Source organism: Mirounga angustirostris, unplaced genomic scaffold, assembly GCF_029215605.1.
Source record: "Mirounga angustirostris isolate CCGP_5_RB_7025 unplaced genomic scaffold, mMirAng1.0.hap1 SCAF_4, whole genome shotgun sequence".
Taxonomy (NCBI): Eukaryota; Metazoa; Chordata; class Mammalia; order Carnivora; family Phocidae; genus Mirounga; species Mirounga angustirostris.
This window is the reverse complement of record NW_026991712.1, coordinates 58,277,073-58,293,829: the sequence shown is the minus strand read 5'-3', so window position 1 is coordinate 58,293,829 and position 16,757 is coordinate 58,277,073. Positions and strand designations below refer to the sequence as shown.

Here is a 16,757-nt window from a genome sequence, read left to right as displayed (position 1 = left end):
GGGGTTGGGGCGGATGTGTTATCCTTGCCAAGTGTTGTTGTTCCAGTCCACAACCTACCTCAACGGGCACGCCTCGAAGCCTCATTGGATTCTTCAGATGCTGATTGTATTCCAGATAAAGCTTCAATTCCTCGTCCTCTCCTTAAACATGCCCTAGCATTTTTGTCATCTTTTGCATTTTACTTATGACTTCCACATGGCAAGCACTTTGTAAAGCTTACCAAGAAGTAGGAACACCCCATGGGGTGGCCATGCAGGGCACCGCTCCGATTCCCCTTACAGAGACCCTGCAGTGAGGAGGGTACTTGAGAGCCAGCCTCCGGCTCCCACAACTTCAGGTCTGCTGTGGTGTTCACAACAAGGCCACATTCTGCCTGCGATGCTCCCTCCAAAGTAAAAGGCAAATGGCTGCATCTTGTGGCCTCTACTACAAAAAAGATAGCCCTCTTGGGTCCCGGAAGCAACACAGATCACACGAAACTGCTGCAGCCTATGTGATGAGAGCCATGGATGGAAGCTACCAGCTTTGAGAGGGCTCAGAGCAGGAAAGAGTTTTGCAGGAGGCTCAGGCTGTGCTGCAAACAGCCCTGCGTCTTGGGCCATATGATCAGGCAGATCCTTTCGTGTGGGTGTTTGGTGTCAGTGGTGTGAAAAGATACAATAGGGAGATTATGGCAAGCTCCAGTGGAAGAGTCACCATACAGGTCTATGGGGGATCCGAAGCAAGGCTATATAATCTGCAAAAGAGAACTATCTCTCTTTTGAGAAATAGGTCCTGGTAAGTTGCTTGACCTTGGTAGTAAAGGAATGCTTGACCATAGGACAACAACTGACCAGTCATCTAGAATTTCCTATTATAAGCGGGGTCTTGTTGAACCTGCCAAGACAAATTCAGAAAGACCCAAAGCAGTCTACTGTAGGTTGGACACGGTATATCCAGAATCAAGCTGAGTGGGAGCAGAGGACATGATAAGCTACCAGAGCAGGTTGCCCAGACCCTTATGTCCCCTAGTGTTGCAGTAAGCACCCCTTCCTTGGCTCTCACTTGTGGGAAGATTGAAATTCCATACAACAAGCTGAAAAAGGAAGAGAAGCCTCCACTTGGTTTATAGATGGACAGGCACAGTATGTGGATGAAGCTGAAAATGAATGGCGGCTGCACTCGGGAGTGGTCTTGAAAGCCTCTAGAGAGGGAAAATCTTCCTAAGGGGCAGGTTGTGAATGGTAAACCTGGTCATCTGTTTTGTATGGAAGGAAGAGTGGCATGAGGTAGAAATGTATGTAGATTTTGGGGTAATGGCCAACAACCTGGTCATATAGTCAGAGGCCTGGAAGGAAAAGGACTGGAAGATTGGAGACATGGAGCTCTAGGGTAGAGGCATGGGAATGGGCATGACATGTGAAGAGTTTTGTGTTGCATGTCATCACCTTCCATTGGGGAGGCACTGAAAACCCAAGCAGATAAAAGGACTCAGCCAGTTGATGTCAGCCATCCTTCCTTGCCAACCATCCTAGATCTGGAACAAGGGACATGTGAACTTAGTGGCCTCAGTGGCAGAGATGGAGGTTATACATGGGCCCAACAGGAAGGACCCACATTTATCAAGGCCAATTTAACAAATGCTGCCTCTGAATGTCCAACCTGCCAGCAACAGAGACTAGTCCTTGAGAATACCCATCATCTACTTGGTGACTATATATTGGGCCTCTTCCAGCCTGGAAGAGCCAGTGGTTTATCCTCTCCAGGGATAGACACCTATTCTGGGTATGAATTTACCTGTTCTGCCCCCAGAACCTCAGCCAGCATCACCACTATCCAGGAGCTTATGGGATACCTGATGCCCATCATGGAATTTCACATAACATCACAAATGATCAGGTGATCTACTTCAGAATGAACGAGGTCCTAAAGTGAGCCCTGGCCATGGGATCCATTGGTCTTATTGCATGCTGCATTACATATTACATACTGCATGCCTCTATTATCTGTGAGGAGCCAGCCCCACAAAATGATGGAATGGTCTCCTAACGGCACAGCTGAAGTTCCAGTTTGCTGGTAATAATCTGCAGAGATTGAGTAGTGTCCTGCAGGATGCAGTATATTCACTCAATCAGCTTCCATGTAGCACAGTATGCTCAGTGGGGTGAACCCATAGGCCCGGGAACTAAGCGGTGGATGCAAGAGTACTTCACTCAACATCATATCCGATGACCTATTCAGGGTCTTTGTTTCTCCTACCCGTGAAACTCTGGGCTCCGCAAGGTCTCCAGTGGGGAAGTAATTTTGTGAGAGGACAAAATGAGAGTCCTGTTGAAACTGCAAATTCTGAGCAGGAGGAGGCTTTCATACAATGGGGACAGAAGGGAAAATGTGTGGAACACAGGTGGTCCTTTGGGTACTTCCCAGTACTCCACTGATCCCTTGTAACTATGGATGCACGCTTTCAGCAACCCTGGTCTGAGAAGGGTGTAGCTTACCAAGGTTTGGACCCTCCAGGGATGAAGGTTTGGGTCACACCACCAGGTAAACCACCCAAACCTGCTGCTGTGGTAGCTCAGGGTAAGGGGGATTTAGAATGGTGAGAGGAAGAGGGAGAAGATAACTATTCACAGCCCCAGGACCTACCATAGTGACAGGGTTTCTTTTGTCGCACTGACTTCCCTTCCCTTCCCTAAGCTTTCCCCTAAGAAGAGAGCTCCCCAAATGTGCGTGGAGAAGATGACATTTTTCAGTAGAAGGAGAGATGGTAGTGCCCTGGCTGTGTACTGTCAGATCTTCCTGCAAGAGAACTTGCTGCAAGGAGGGAGATTGCTCAGCAGCCTCCAGCTGCTGTAACTTTGGATCCTGGCGGCATTCATGCTGTGGCCATGCTCCACCTAGACCGTCACTAGCCAGTAACTGAGACCAGTGGGATTGCTAGTGCTGGACATTCCTTCTCAACACAGCCTCTGCCAGGCTGACATTTCCTGTGCTCCCTATCGACGGCTGAAACTTTCCAGGGCTCCACTGCGGTCTGAGGCTTCTTTACCCAAGCCTCCTTCCTTCCCTCTTTCCTTTCACGGGTTTCACACCTGCGTCGTGACCTCTAAGCTTTCCCCACCTACTCCGGCTTCTTCTGGCCTCTATCCTTCATGTGTGTTCCCCCAGTAATTCTCTTGTATGTCTAATTTTGCCCTGGCATCTGCTTCTTAGAGGCCCTGAACTGACAGGTGAACTGATCATCCCAGTGATCTTTTAAAAATAAACATACACATGCACACACACATACTCACACACTTATTACAGGTGGGCCTTGGTAAAAGAAAGATGAGTGTCTGACTCCGAACTTAAAATTGAATTGAGATTCAGATTTCATGGTCTTTAAAAAAGAATGAGGAAGTTCTCTATGAACTGATACGGAAAAATCCCCAGGATCTATTAGCTGGAAAGAAGCGAAGTACAGAATAGTGTATGTAACATGCTGTAGTTATCTTTATTTGTATGTGTGTAAAAACCTGTAAAGATACAGAGAAAAATAAAGGGAGGGGGTGACAGTGCTCCCTGAAGAGCATTTTGATTTGCTTTTATTTTGAACCTTGAAATTGCAATACCTATTGATAATTAAATTGTAATCAACCTTCGCATCTTAGCATGTTATCTTAAAAATCAATACTTTGTATGTGATGGACTAGAATCACATATTCTAGTTGGCATATGATGCAGTAACATGTGCAGTTCTGAGTGGACCTAATGAATTTTACGACCCTCAAAAACAGTGTCCCAAATGGAAAAAGACTGTCTGGGTAATCCAGATGGCATGAGTGATTTCTCACTCACCAGCCGATTGAATAATTCATAGGCTGTCTGCCTGACTGTGGCAGAAGTGGACACTTAGAAACCTCCAGCTGTATACTGGTGTGTCAGTCCTGCTGTGTTTGCTGCCCCAAAAGGTTTGCTACTTCTAGAAGGAAGTATGCCCCACCATTTTCTTCTTCAGTGTTAACAGCCTAGGCTAAATTATGCCTCATTTCCACACCTCAGATCCATAGTAAATATTCCTTTAGGACTGATACTTCATCAGAGTGCAGGTAAGAATCCCTTGGTAAACATTTTCAAAAGATGCTTGTTCAGGCTCTACCCTTCCCTCACAAAATCTCTGAGAGAAGCCCCATCACACACATTCTGAGAGCTTTCCCATGATCCCAATGTATTTCTCTGATGAAAAATCATTTTTGTAGGGCAATTTTCAAAACTCCCCTCATGGCAATTACCAGGGGATACTTGTGAAATATACACATGCCAAGGTCTCTCCCTTGGTGAATTCTGACTTAGTGGGTTTGAGTTGGGGCTCAGGAATCTGTATTTTTAATAAATACTCAGAGTGTTCTTCAGGGACACATTATTGTAGGGTATCCCTTCCCGTGGACTGCCTTACAGCCCATAAATTGATAAAACAAATTCAATGTTGCCTGACACTAGAGATCCTAACATTAGTTTGTCTTTCTTGCATGAATTCTCTTTCGGAATGCTTTGACAATTGAAAATAATATTCTCCTCGTCATTTTAAAAGCAAAATTCAGAAGTACTATGTAAGAGCATGTCTCCTGAGGAGAATTGTACAGTAGACAGTGAGTACTTCTAAAATAAAGCAAGCCATGAATGGGGTGGCCTTGAAATCTAGACCTTAACAAAAATCTGATAACTCTAGACCAAATCAATTGGTGGACTTGTAAGTTCTCCATTCCTTCCCCAACATCTCTGGAGCATTGACTTAGGGAATTATGCTGTCTTTAGGGATCACTGGCCTTGAGAGGCTTGTCTCCTTCATCCATCTTGGAGAAGCAGCAGGGCACAGGGTCTGGGCTAAGCTGGGAAGGCCTGAGGGTTACCATATAGCAAAGTATCCCAAGCCCCAGCTCCTGAGGTTTCCAGACAGTTTAGAATTAATAGCCTTAATTCTGCTGGCAAGTTCCTTGTGGCCCTGGACTAGCTGGGCACTGTGGCTGCTGGACACACGGACCTGCCCCCTGCTCATTCCTGATTATTGGCACCTGGATTAGCTGGTTTTTCTGTCTGTCACTCCTGGGGGTTTAGAGCTCTGTTGAAATGGGAGGGCCTTAGGGTTAAACACACAGGAAGAATATGTGTTCAGAGGATCCTGGAACCACCTCTTTTAGATTTTTTTTTTTAAATCATTATGTCAGTTAAATAGAAACAGTCTATTATGTGAAAATGGTTTGGTGACTACTGAATCATACATATCTTAAGAGCCATTGTGTCTGAGCAATAACTGAATTTCACTAAAAAATAAATAGCCTTTATAGTCACTTTCATACTGATTATAGTGTTTATTTTGTCTTTGATTAGGGTCCCATGAGGCTGGCTGTATGCAAGGGCTGTTTCAGCCTGAGGTTCTCTTTCATCTCAAAAGCCAAATGTATCATTTTCCTCAAAATTTAATCATTCTTTGGATTGTCCCATGTTAATGTAGTCCATTAATTAAAAGACTTTAAAATGTTTACAGTTACTAGTGATGTTAAGGTAATCTTCAGGTTTTCCTTTTGTTCATTTACTCACACACACACACACACACACACACACACACACATAGTGAGTGCCTTCTGAATGGAATTCTTTCTAATGGGTATGAAGTCATTAGTGACCTGCCCTCATGGAATGTACAATCCACTGAGGTGGGGAGTGGATAGATATTCAGTCAATATATCATTGAAATTGTTGTATTATAGAAGAAAAAGTAATGCTACAGAAAGGAATATCAAATGACACTTCCATTTAGATTGTAAGGTGAGGAAAGGCCTCCCCATCCATCCATCCATCCACCCACCCACCCACCCACCCACTCATCCATCCATCATTCCAACAGATAATGCTCAGATACTTCCCTAACAAAGTGACATTTAAGCTAAGCTCTGAAGGATGAGTAGGAAATAGCCTGGAAAATATGTAGGAGATCAGCTGGAGAAGAGGAAACAACTGTGAGGTAGAGAAGAGCTTGGCACATAGAAGGGACTGAAACGGGACAATATGCTGAGGCTCACTGAGCAAGGGAGAAGATCTTGGTGAGAGATGATGGTGGGGAAGGAGGCAGGGAGGAGGGCCTGTTTGTGATCTTATTCTAAGAGGTCAGTAAGAAATGGTGACTATTTTATAACTTACCCCATAGCTGGGGGTAGGGCAGAGAAAAAAAAAAAGAGGAAGAAGGGTAGTATTGGAAAGAAAATATGAAATCGGTGCCAAACACCAGCCCCTCCTTGTTGATTGTGATACACACCCTGAAACAAGATGTGACCCCCTCTTACTACAGACCAGTGTTTTTCAATCTTGAGAAATGCACAAATACCTTTTGAAGGAAAACAAAAATTTATCTAGACCTCCCTCCTACGGTGGTTTAAATAATTTTATTTTTATCTGAATGTGTGATCATTGTATATGTGTGCTTAAATATATAAAACCTAAAACAAGGTATACTTCTATATACTTCTAGCTTAGTTACAACATAAGCCAATATAAATTGAAAACAATATTGAAATTAACAACCTGAATTTAATGTGACAGATGATGTTTTGATGAATTGAAATCACTGCTTGCATTTTAAAAAATTAGAACACTTCCCACAGAGGCATAGCTTCTCCTGACTCAGCACATGCTGATGCCTTTGGAGACTCCTCTATGGGATCTATTAGGAAGCCTTTCCTTGTACAGTGTCCTGGCATACCATTTGACTATTGCTTGGTGGAGATGCCTCATTTACCATTAGGTCTGCCTCTCTTCTCATTAGTCAGAAATAATTAAAGTAGAAAGACTCAGTGCCAAAGTTAGCCTAAACATTAATACAAGATCAGCCACTGAAACCAGTGATGGAAAATTCTGGAATTACCAGACCCCTTAGAATACTTGGGTGAACTCCCATGGCTTTGTGGACTTCTGTCTGGAAGCCTGTTCTAAATGAGAGTGGATTGTTCCCAGAGACTTCCTAGAGGAAACCATTCCTTCTCATAGAGCCATGGGGACAAGATGAATTGTTTCTTTTAACGGTCTCATAAGGGATCATTGGAATCCAAGGTTTGGTGTGGAGTCAAGAGAGATTAAGATTTGAGTGTAAGGAGAGACCAACTGGGACGTGGTCACAAGTCCCCATGGTTCCTGCTTATGGCACTTGGGACAGACAAGATCAGAAAGAGGCAACATAGATGTCTCTGCTTCCCAGGCCTTGTGGCTGAAAAAGACTTATAGCGCTAGCCTTCCAAGTCAGGTACACAAACCCATCCATTGGAGTGTGGGAAGAAAATATTAAGGGTTCTGGGAAAGCTTAGCCCTGCCCTCATGCACATAAAGAACAGCTTTCAAAGAAATTTGAGTGGGGACTCTGTAAAACTGGGCAGTTTGTATAATTTTCCAAATGCAAAGAGCAGGCAGTAAAATCAATGTGCATTTCCTGACAAGGCAGAAGATGATGGAGTCTACCGTTGTTAATTGATCAGGTTAGTATATATGGAACGTCAACTAAATTTTACTGTTCAAAGTTGTCAGAAGTCTTCCCATCCCATCAGCAACGGGATAGATGAGGGACTAAGAGCAGGGACCGGACGGAAGATGTGGTTGAATTCCAGATGATCAGTTAGAGACAAGATTGAGTCAGCGTTGGGGAGGGGTAGATGGCCACACGCTGATGGGGCTGGACCATGCTGGAGCGACTAACCACAAGTGACCTCAGACATGAGCCCTTTAGCACATGCGGCAAGGCCAGAGCTCAAGTCCCAAAGATCCAGTGGGGCAAGACCCTTCGGGCAGGCCGGTGAGGACCAGAGGCTCTCAAACCTAATGTCCCTTTTGTTGAGGTCAGGTGAATACTAAGGCACCAGAAAATTAGACCTATTCCCCACGTGCACTCCCACCACCAGAGAGAGGGAGAATGGAGACTTGAATATTTACCCCAAAGAGATTTGTATCAGACTGGGAGGTGCCTGAATTACCAGGAAAGGGACAAAATTAAGAGGAAATGCGTGGAAATGGGTCTCCATTTAGTTATTCTGCCGTCAGTGGAAATGAATGCAGAAATACTCAACCGAAAAGAGGGAGGAAAGACAAAAACACAAATCAGGGCAAAAAAGCTACACAGATAATATATATTTCTATCACTTTCTTAACACTAAGAATCAGGCCTTGTTTTAGGTGCTTCTATTTAAAAAGCTCTATAGTGTATCGACTTTTCAGGTGAAAACTCTCCAAGCTGACAGCTGATAGTACACTTTAAATACTACTCTGGGTATTGAAAAGGTATTTCCCCAGCTGGCAGCCAGAAGCATCCGAATCTGGAGCACAACTCCTGCGTATTGACCTTCTCAGAGTGAGCAGCCCAGACTGGAGGTGAACCACAACTCATTCAAAGGAAATGTGCTAGAGTGACGTTAAATTTCTCTGCTCCTGTTCTCAGCCTTTGAGTCTTTCTGTGTTTCCATACAGTTTTCTCATTTAGTTCTCGCAGCAACACCTGAGGGGGCTACTCCTATCATCCTGATTTTATAGAGGAATGGAAGCTTGACTGAGCGGGGCTTCACGCCCAGGCGACTGGCTCTGGAGCCCCCTCACGCCGCTCCTGCAACCCACTGCCTCCCCTGTTTTCTGCTTCCGTGTCCATCACAGATGTGATTTGTGTCAGGGTGCATGAAGCCTGAAGAGTCGTGTTAGCAAAGCTAGAGTCGAACGATTGCCAAGTGCAGATGATCAGCCAGGTGAGAGCTAACGTGGAGGGATTATGAGCCATGGTGAAGACTAGCCTGACTGACTGGCAATGAATAGGGGCTAGTGGTAAAGTCAGAGTCACTCCCCTTTGGGACATCTTGTAATGCATGTGGTAATTAGTTACTTATGTGTCTATGTTCTCCATTTAGAAAATCTCTATATAGTTACTTTCCAGGAGCTGTCACTTGTGCCCCTGTATCATTGTATCCTTAATAGGAATATCTGCGGTTTGTCATGTAGTCCCTTCCACGTCACAGAACGGGAGTGTCTTAGTAGGAAGAGTGAAGGGATGGAGGCAAGTGAGAATCTTCAAGTGTTCTGGTAACATTTGGACATTCCCAACATACAGCAGTGGAAAACTCAACATTTGCCAGATTTCCAAGCTGTGTTTATCAGTCAGGGTTTTTTTTTTCCCCCCCTCCCCTTTGCAAAGTTTTCTTTCTTAAGCAAAGTTACCACCAATCGCAGTTTAAGTGGGATGCGAACAGTACACATATAAAACTCAGGGCTACCGAATTTAAAGCTTTTAATGCCATAGCATTAAAGCGAAGAGACTGAGACGACTTAAGAACTTCTCATTATAACTCTCCTCCTGATAGAGTCTATTTGTATCCCTGGTTTTAGCCTTGCAGACTTGGAGGGAGTAGTGAAAGATGAACGGGCAGTGCTCAGCCACAAGGGGAGAAAAACGTCATCTGGGCCCCAGAATAGCAACAGCAATAAATATGGTCATGTCGCTCTTCTGCTGAGGCCAAAACGACAGACAGGATCACATTTGCAGCACCAAGCGGGCCTACTGGTGACCAGGGGCCAGCTCAGGAGTCGGGAGGAAACATGTCCAAAAACTGATGCTGACGCAGAGCCTTGATTCTGGAGCTGTGATGTAGCTCATGAAGAAAGAGGGCACAGAACCCACTGCAGAGCTAGAGGGGGCTCTGCACCCTCCTGGCCACAGGGGAGTAAGTTCTAAATCAGCTTTTAGGACAGCTGGCTCAGGGCTCTTGAGAGCTGAGCCGTGAACTTCCTTGCACGTCTGCCTGAGAACTTGCTGTTATCTGCAGCTGCCACAGCCATCAAGGCACATGTGTAATGAGGAAGGTGAAAAAGAGGGCTCTTGTTGGTCATCGGTTATTTAAAGAGGGCCCATCGGATTTCAGCTACCTCTAATTGTACAGAATCAACACCTTTGCTCCGGGGAGGTCTTGGAGGAAGGGGCATCTCCCCCGCTTTAAAACTACTCAAGTCTCCCTTTCCAGACCAAGCTTCTGGGCTCTAACCATTTCTGGGACTCCTGGTGCTTCATCTTCATCTGTCCCATTTCATGTGTATTTCAGTTTCATATACTATATGACAATGTCTCTGGCTGGTGGTGATTTTACCATCTTCACATTCTTTTGCCACTTGGAATTGGCAAAATTGGGCTTTTACGTTTGCAGAACTTGCAGAGAGCAATAGTTTCTCAGGCTGAAAAGCTTTTAAGTTGATATATGTATCTGGTTTTTTGGAAACCAAAGCATCACCTGAATTCGACCAGTTTTCGTTTTTCTATTGAACTGCCCTGCTCTAAAAGGATGTGACTGCTTATAAAGGCATGTTCCTCTCTGTGATCGTTGTGGTTCACTGGTCTCCCCAGCCAGTCGCCAGTGTCACTCAGGGAGTCATTGGCAACAGGTTCATTGTGGTCACATGTCACCCATTTCTCTCATGTAGCATTCATGAACAGGCACAGGTTCAGTTTCATGCTTTCATTTGTCTCAGTTACATGCTTAGGATTTAAATTAATCTTTTCTCTATGAGCCACAGTATTGCTTTTATTTAAAACATGTGGTATGTGAAAAATTAAAGCACTTTAGACTTTGCTGTTTTAGACTTTGGTATCTCAATGTAAAATTCAACACTTTATTCTAGTGTCACTATTATCTTATGCTTCTTTAGGATCTTACTAAGACCAACAAGATAAATGAAGTAGTTTTTGTAGCACTAGCTCTCATGTTTGTTCTCTCAACATCCCTGGTGACACTGGGTGGTTAAGAAAAAAAAAAATCATTCCAGTGTGTTGAAGTTGGTGCCAAAGGAACATAGATGACTATCTGGTGCCCAGGATATGCTGCGGCCCAGAACCTTATCTTGTCCTATTTATACATTAACAAAGCAAAATCTTACTTCGAGCAATCCTTGCAACGTTAGCATTTTCTTTCTCTAAAGCTTATGTCTCTGAGTTTTTATGCCATTTTTCTCATGTGGCCAGAGACAATGTAGGCATAAATTAACTTCTCCACTTATTATTTAGTGACTAAAAGAACACAAGAGCAAGGCTATTGGAAAAATAAATGCCAATGTATTATTGAATATTCTAATTTGAATTACAAAGATAAGTGCCAAATGATCGTAAATCCCTGGACAGATTCCTTTAAACATAAAAAGAGAATGATAAACGGTGTCTGGGAAGACTACCTGAGTCACTTTTTGGGAAACGGGGAGAAAAAGTAAACTTCCACTGAGAGAGTGGCATTCCACAGTTGTCATTAAATGATAAACTGTACACAAGCACATTGTAAATTAATAAGAAAGCACTTAGGAAACACCTCTCATACAAAGCTGCAATTTCACACCTGAGCTTTAAGTGTCTTCCATGGAATATGCTTTCTCCAAGATTGTGTCTAAATATTCTAGAGGCTTTCAGAGCTGCAAACATTTATGAATAGACCTCTTTATTATTGTAACATTAAAAAAGAAGTGTTAGTGATATTATTCAAATACTAGTCAAGCACACTGGGAAGTGACTCCTTTTTTTCTCTTTAACTTCTCTTACCTTCGTATTATAATCGACGTTTGCCTAATATTACTGACACAATCAGGAAAGTGTTCTTTTAGTGATCTACTCCAGGGGGCAGAGCATAAAGTCTAGAAATGAACCTGTGTGGATCTATGCATAGTATCTAAATATTTTACTGTTATTTCTTTCATTAGAAATACTTAATTTCCAAAAGAAAAGAAATATTTAATTCCTACTTAATGCTGATGCTTTCATATGTATTTTTGAGGTATAAATGTCTAAAACACACAAAATCATTAGAGAGAATTGCCAAAAATGAAATTCCAAGGATCAGCTAATCTAGCAGCCAAACTCCTCTGACTGGAGAACATACCACATGAATAGTTAACATTTAGCCAGAGTGTTAAAAAATACCAGTTACTTTTATATCCTATCATTATTATGTTATAATTTTTATATATCCTATGCTAAACACTGTGTTAAATACTTAACAATTTATAAATCACCATCAATCCACAATCTATCTCAGTGAAAGTGGCACAATTATTTTTCCTGGTTTATAAGTGAGGAAGCTATGGACTGCATGATCACATAGCTTGTGAGTGGTGGAGCAAGGATTTGTTTCCAGCTCTGACTTGAGAGTCTGAGCTCTTAATTGCTAGGCTTTGGACTGCAGTGGAGGGCGACACTAAATTAAGGACAAGTTGCACAGTGAAGTGTAACCTCAGGCACTGAACTCAGACAATGAGAGGACCCCACAGTACTGGATCAGCATGTCCAAATCCTTCATTGTAAAGTCAAGAAAGGGGACTGAAGTCAGACTGTGATGTAATAAATAATGGAGTACTCTCGGGTTGGTCCATATCTAGGCTGAGGCAAGAGGTGAGCCTCTTGGGAGCTGTGAGATGGGGTAGGATGTCCATAGGATTGGGGAGCTGGAAGCCTTGAGTTTTAGTTCCTGGTCTACCGCTTATTAGTGGGGTGGTATAAATCATATCTCAGTGTGGATTCCTTATTGCTAAAAGGAGGTTTGTTGGGAAAATCAAATGAATACTGTTCTTAAAGCACTTTGTAAACTTTTAGAAGGGTATTAGATATTACTAGGGGAATGTTGGTTCAAATTTGTAAGTGTTGGTTTAGTTTTAGGAGGATATTCTTTCCATCCTGTCATTCGTTTTTTGTATGAACTCTAAACAGTCTTGGGCAAAAAATTCCTGAATTAACACAATTAGTGTCTGAAGGAGTAGGTACTATTTGCATGAGACTAGTGAAATCAGAGCTGATGACCCTATGGTTGTCTCCCATATCCTGCGGCTGCCTCTTGCAGTGGTAAGAACATGATCTCTAGACCAGACTTCTGGGGCTAATAGTGGGAGTTTGGGAAATTTCCTGACCTATCTGTGCCTCAATATCCTCATCTGTAAAATGGAGATATTTCTCCCTGTCTTAAGGGATTTTGCAAGTGTTAAATACAATCTACACATAAGGGCTTGAAATAGTTCCTGGCACACAGTAAGCACTCCAAAAAAATATTAGCAACCATGTAGGGCAAATACATCTTTGCTTAAATTATATATTGGTTCATATTCATGTGTTTATTCTGAAATGTACACCATTCATCACAGTAGAGATAGATGAGAGAGGGTGGACATATATGTCAAATTTTTTTCTACCAGAAATATAGCTCAAAGTGAATTCTCTAGTTAAAAATAAAGAATTTAGTACATTCACCTTAGTAGTCCTTCTTTGAGAGACTAGAAAATTAATCAAATTATTATAAGTATACAGTAACCTCACAGCTAGAGCCTCCTGAATTAGTAAGTTGCACTTGGTATTAAATACGATTATTTTGCTCTGGGAGGCAAGAAAGACCAGAGGTAACATTTTAGAGTTTCAAAAGTGCATCTGGGCTATTCTAAGGTCATTGAGGCTTTTGCTTAGAAGGCTGCAGGGAGTAATCTACATTTTTTGAGGGGAAAGTGGAGGTGTTTTGGCATTTGAGCATATAAACTATGGTGACTTGGCACCATGGGGTTTTATCAGACTGTTTTGTGGAAGTGGTTTCATATTATTTGACCTTTTTTCCAGACACTGTAAGTCATGTTTTCAGACATGATTCTGCTCTATAAATTTTAGAGATGGGGCAAATTAGGGAAGGAGAATTGGAATGGTTCATCAATTTTACACTGAATTGGTAGTTCTCAAACCCTAAGTGCATCAGAAAAACCTGAAGGACTTTTTTTTTTTTAATATTTTATTTATTTATTTGAGAGAGGGAGACAGAGACAGAGAGATCAAGCATGAGCAGGGGGAGGGGCAGAGAGAGAAGGAGAAGCAGACTCCCCGCTGAGCAGGGAGTTGGATATGGAGGCTCACTCATCCCAGGACCTGGAGATCATGGCTTGAGCCAGAGGCAGACAATGACTGAGCCACCCAGGCGCCCCCTGAAGGACTTTCTAAAACACCAATTGCTCCAGAGTTTCTGATTCAGTAGAATGTGCATTTCTAACAAGCTACCAGGTGATATTGATCTGTTTGTCAGGGGACCACACTTTGAGAACCACTACAATAAATCAAATACAGGAGTCATGTTCATTAGAGCTCAGGTAAACTAGCCAGAATCACAATTCTTTTACCAAATCAATGTACTCCATGAGCCAACTTTTATCTCATTCAATTAGATAATAACTTAGAGTTTTGCAGATGCTTGAGAATGTCAGACAACAGGAACTATTCACCTTTGAGATAAGCATTCTCAAAATAATTTCTAAATAAGGACCCCCTCTCCATTTTTCTTACATGCACACTAATTACAAATTCTATGCAATTCACGTGTGTTGGATAACTGGCATGGGTCAAAGCAGAGCGGGCCCAGTAGCTTCTGGGTACTTAGTGTTAATGTTACTGTTATCAGGAGGAATTGGAGACAATTCTGTTTTTCTACGTATGTGTAAAGGATTTTTTTTCTCATTTTGGAAAATTTGATTTTGAATGAGATAGCTTAATTCGTTAAATATATCCTCTTGAGAATACCATCATTTCTGTTTTCTAATTTGTAAAGCCAAAAAAAAAAAAAAAAAAAAACAACGAAAGAAAGGAAGGAAGAAAAAAAGCAGATTATTCTTAAAAAAATAGAGACCTCTTGTGGTCATTCATAAAAGTAAAATCAGAAACCTAGAGTATTAACAATTTGTCAGGTTTCAAGATCTCTGGCTTAGTTGACATACATTAAAAATATATGTATGTATATATAAATATGAGTTAATACCTGCCAAAATAGATGAGTAATAGGACTATGAGTAATAATCACTTTTATAAATATATAGATCATTCCACCATGATAGATCTTTATGATAAATCAAGACTTGATTGAAGCGGAAGACACCGAAGGGCACATATTATAACTGTGTAGATCAAGGAATTTTCCCAAACTGGTCATATCTGTGTAGCCAGAATATCTGGAGGATTTTTATCATAATTTTATAGGTAAGGTGGCTCAGACTCAGAAAGGTTGTGTGATGTATTATTTCTAACATCAATCAAATCCACCTGCACCATTCTTTCAAATATTTAAATGAATAAAGAATGTCAATAAATATTAACATTAAAAGGGAGTTCATTTGCAGAGCCATGATCCACAGGCCAGATTTGTAAATAAATACCAAATTCTGTCAAATAAACTTACCTTTACACACTGAATTTCTACAGCAGTGAACTAAAAAGGCTATAATTTATTATTAATTGTTATTTTTTTTAAGATTTTATTTATTTATTTGACAGAGAGAGACACAGCGAGAGAGGGAACACAAGCAGGGGGAGTGGGAGAGGGAGAAGCAGGCTTCCCGCTGCGCAGGGAGCCCGATGTGGGGCTAGATCCCAGGAGCCTGGGATCATGACCTGAGCTGAAGGCAGACGCTTAACGACTGAGCCACCCAGGTGCCCCTATTAATTGTTATTTTTTGTTGTCATCACTACTCGCTGCTATTCATGGTGGTGATGGCTACCTATTCTTTTTCTCTATTAATTAAAAAGCAGTTTGGAGCATCAACCCAAGCACTATGTTGCGTTCCTGGGGATACTGAAATAAGTAACATTGGGTCCTTGTCCTTAAAAGGCTCAGAATGTAACACACAAGAAAGAAATATAAACAGTAATTTGATATGACAGTTTGTGCTTTAACAGAAGTGTATATAACTTTGGGACTAATTGTCAGGAAGGTGGCTACATTTTCCTCAAAATCTGTCCCAGGCTGTGTAAAGCTTGAAAGTCCATAACTTTCTCTCTTTGGCTTAAAGCTAGCATACTGTAGTAGAAAATAATACCTTGGTGAGTAGTCCGAAAAGTCATGTTTGAGTTTTAGCTCTTTCACTTCCTATAGGATTTCAGACTAGTCTCTCAGTCACTAAACCTTATTTCCTCAACTCTAAATTTGGGATGGTAGCTGCCTCACAGGCGACGAAGAGGATCAAATGAGACTGTAAGAAAGTGGTCCGTGGTCTTTAATGCAAAATTCAACATTATGCCTTTTGTTTATGAGGTATTATTAGTATTAAACACCAGTGCAATAATCAATGCACTCCGTGTTTACTGTGATTCATGGTTTTGCTGCTGGGAGGATGCTAGAGAAAGTGCTCAGTGTTCGAAAGTGGGCTGATAGATGTGTTCATATCTACTTTCCCCCTAACCACAGTGAAGAGAATGAAAAGGAAATAGCATTGTGGTTGTCTGAGAAATGGAGAAAGCAGAACTGAAGCTGTACCAAGTACAAATTAATAAATTCAAAATATACTCAGGGTTCTTTTGATCATCATCTTCAAAACAATTTATTCAATATTAAATAAGATATGTGCATTCAGAGGTGTGCTGGTAAATGTTTAACAACCAGCTTTCTTGAAAAAACAAACACATGATAGATAGTACTTGCCGATTTCTGTAATGTAAATACCCCTACCATGGCCAGTTTCAAGTTACTAACATGATATCACTGACCAGGGAGTTAGAAAGACATGCAGTGTAGCACATCCGTATAAGTGACTTCCATCATACCAATATAATAGACAAAAACAAACTCGAGTATAGATAATAAATGTAATAAAATAGGAAGTGGTGAGTTTTGAGCACTTGCTAGGTTTATTTTGTAAATAACTCATTTAAATGCAATTCAATTTTATTTAATTTTCAGTAATAGCTGGGTTGAACATCCAGCTTATAAAATTCCTGAAAATTTAACAGTCAGCT

At 41.7% G+C, this 16,757-nt stretch overlaps 1 protein-coding gene across 8 annotated transcripts in view; it reads left to right on the top strand.

The window, feature by feature from the left end:
- The window catches only part of GDAP1 (ganglioside induced differentiation associated protein 1), a 45,516-nt gene that overhangs the window by 6,819 nt on the left and 21,940 nt on the right, over positions 1-16,757 (top strand). Inside the window, exon 1 of one of the 8 annotated variants that reach the window (XM_045896366.2) lies at positions 8,689-8,733. The exons of the other annotated variants lie outside the window; for them this stretch is intronic. The gene's annotated coding sequence lies outside the window, so the exon portion shown is untranslated. Of the gene's footprint in view, positions 1-8,688; positions 8,734-16,757 lie in introns of those variants that run through there. 8 annotated transcript variants of the gene reach the window in all.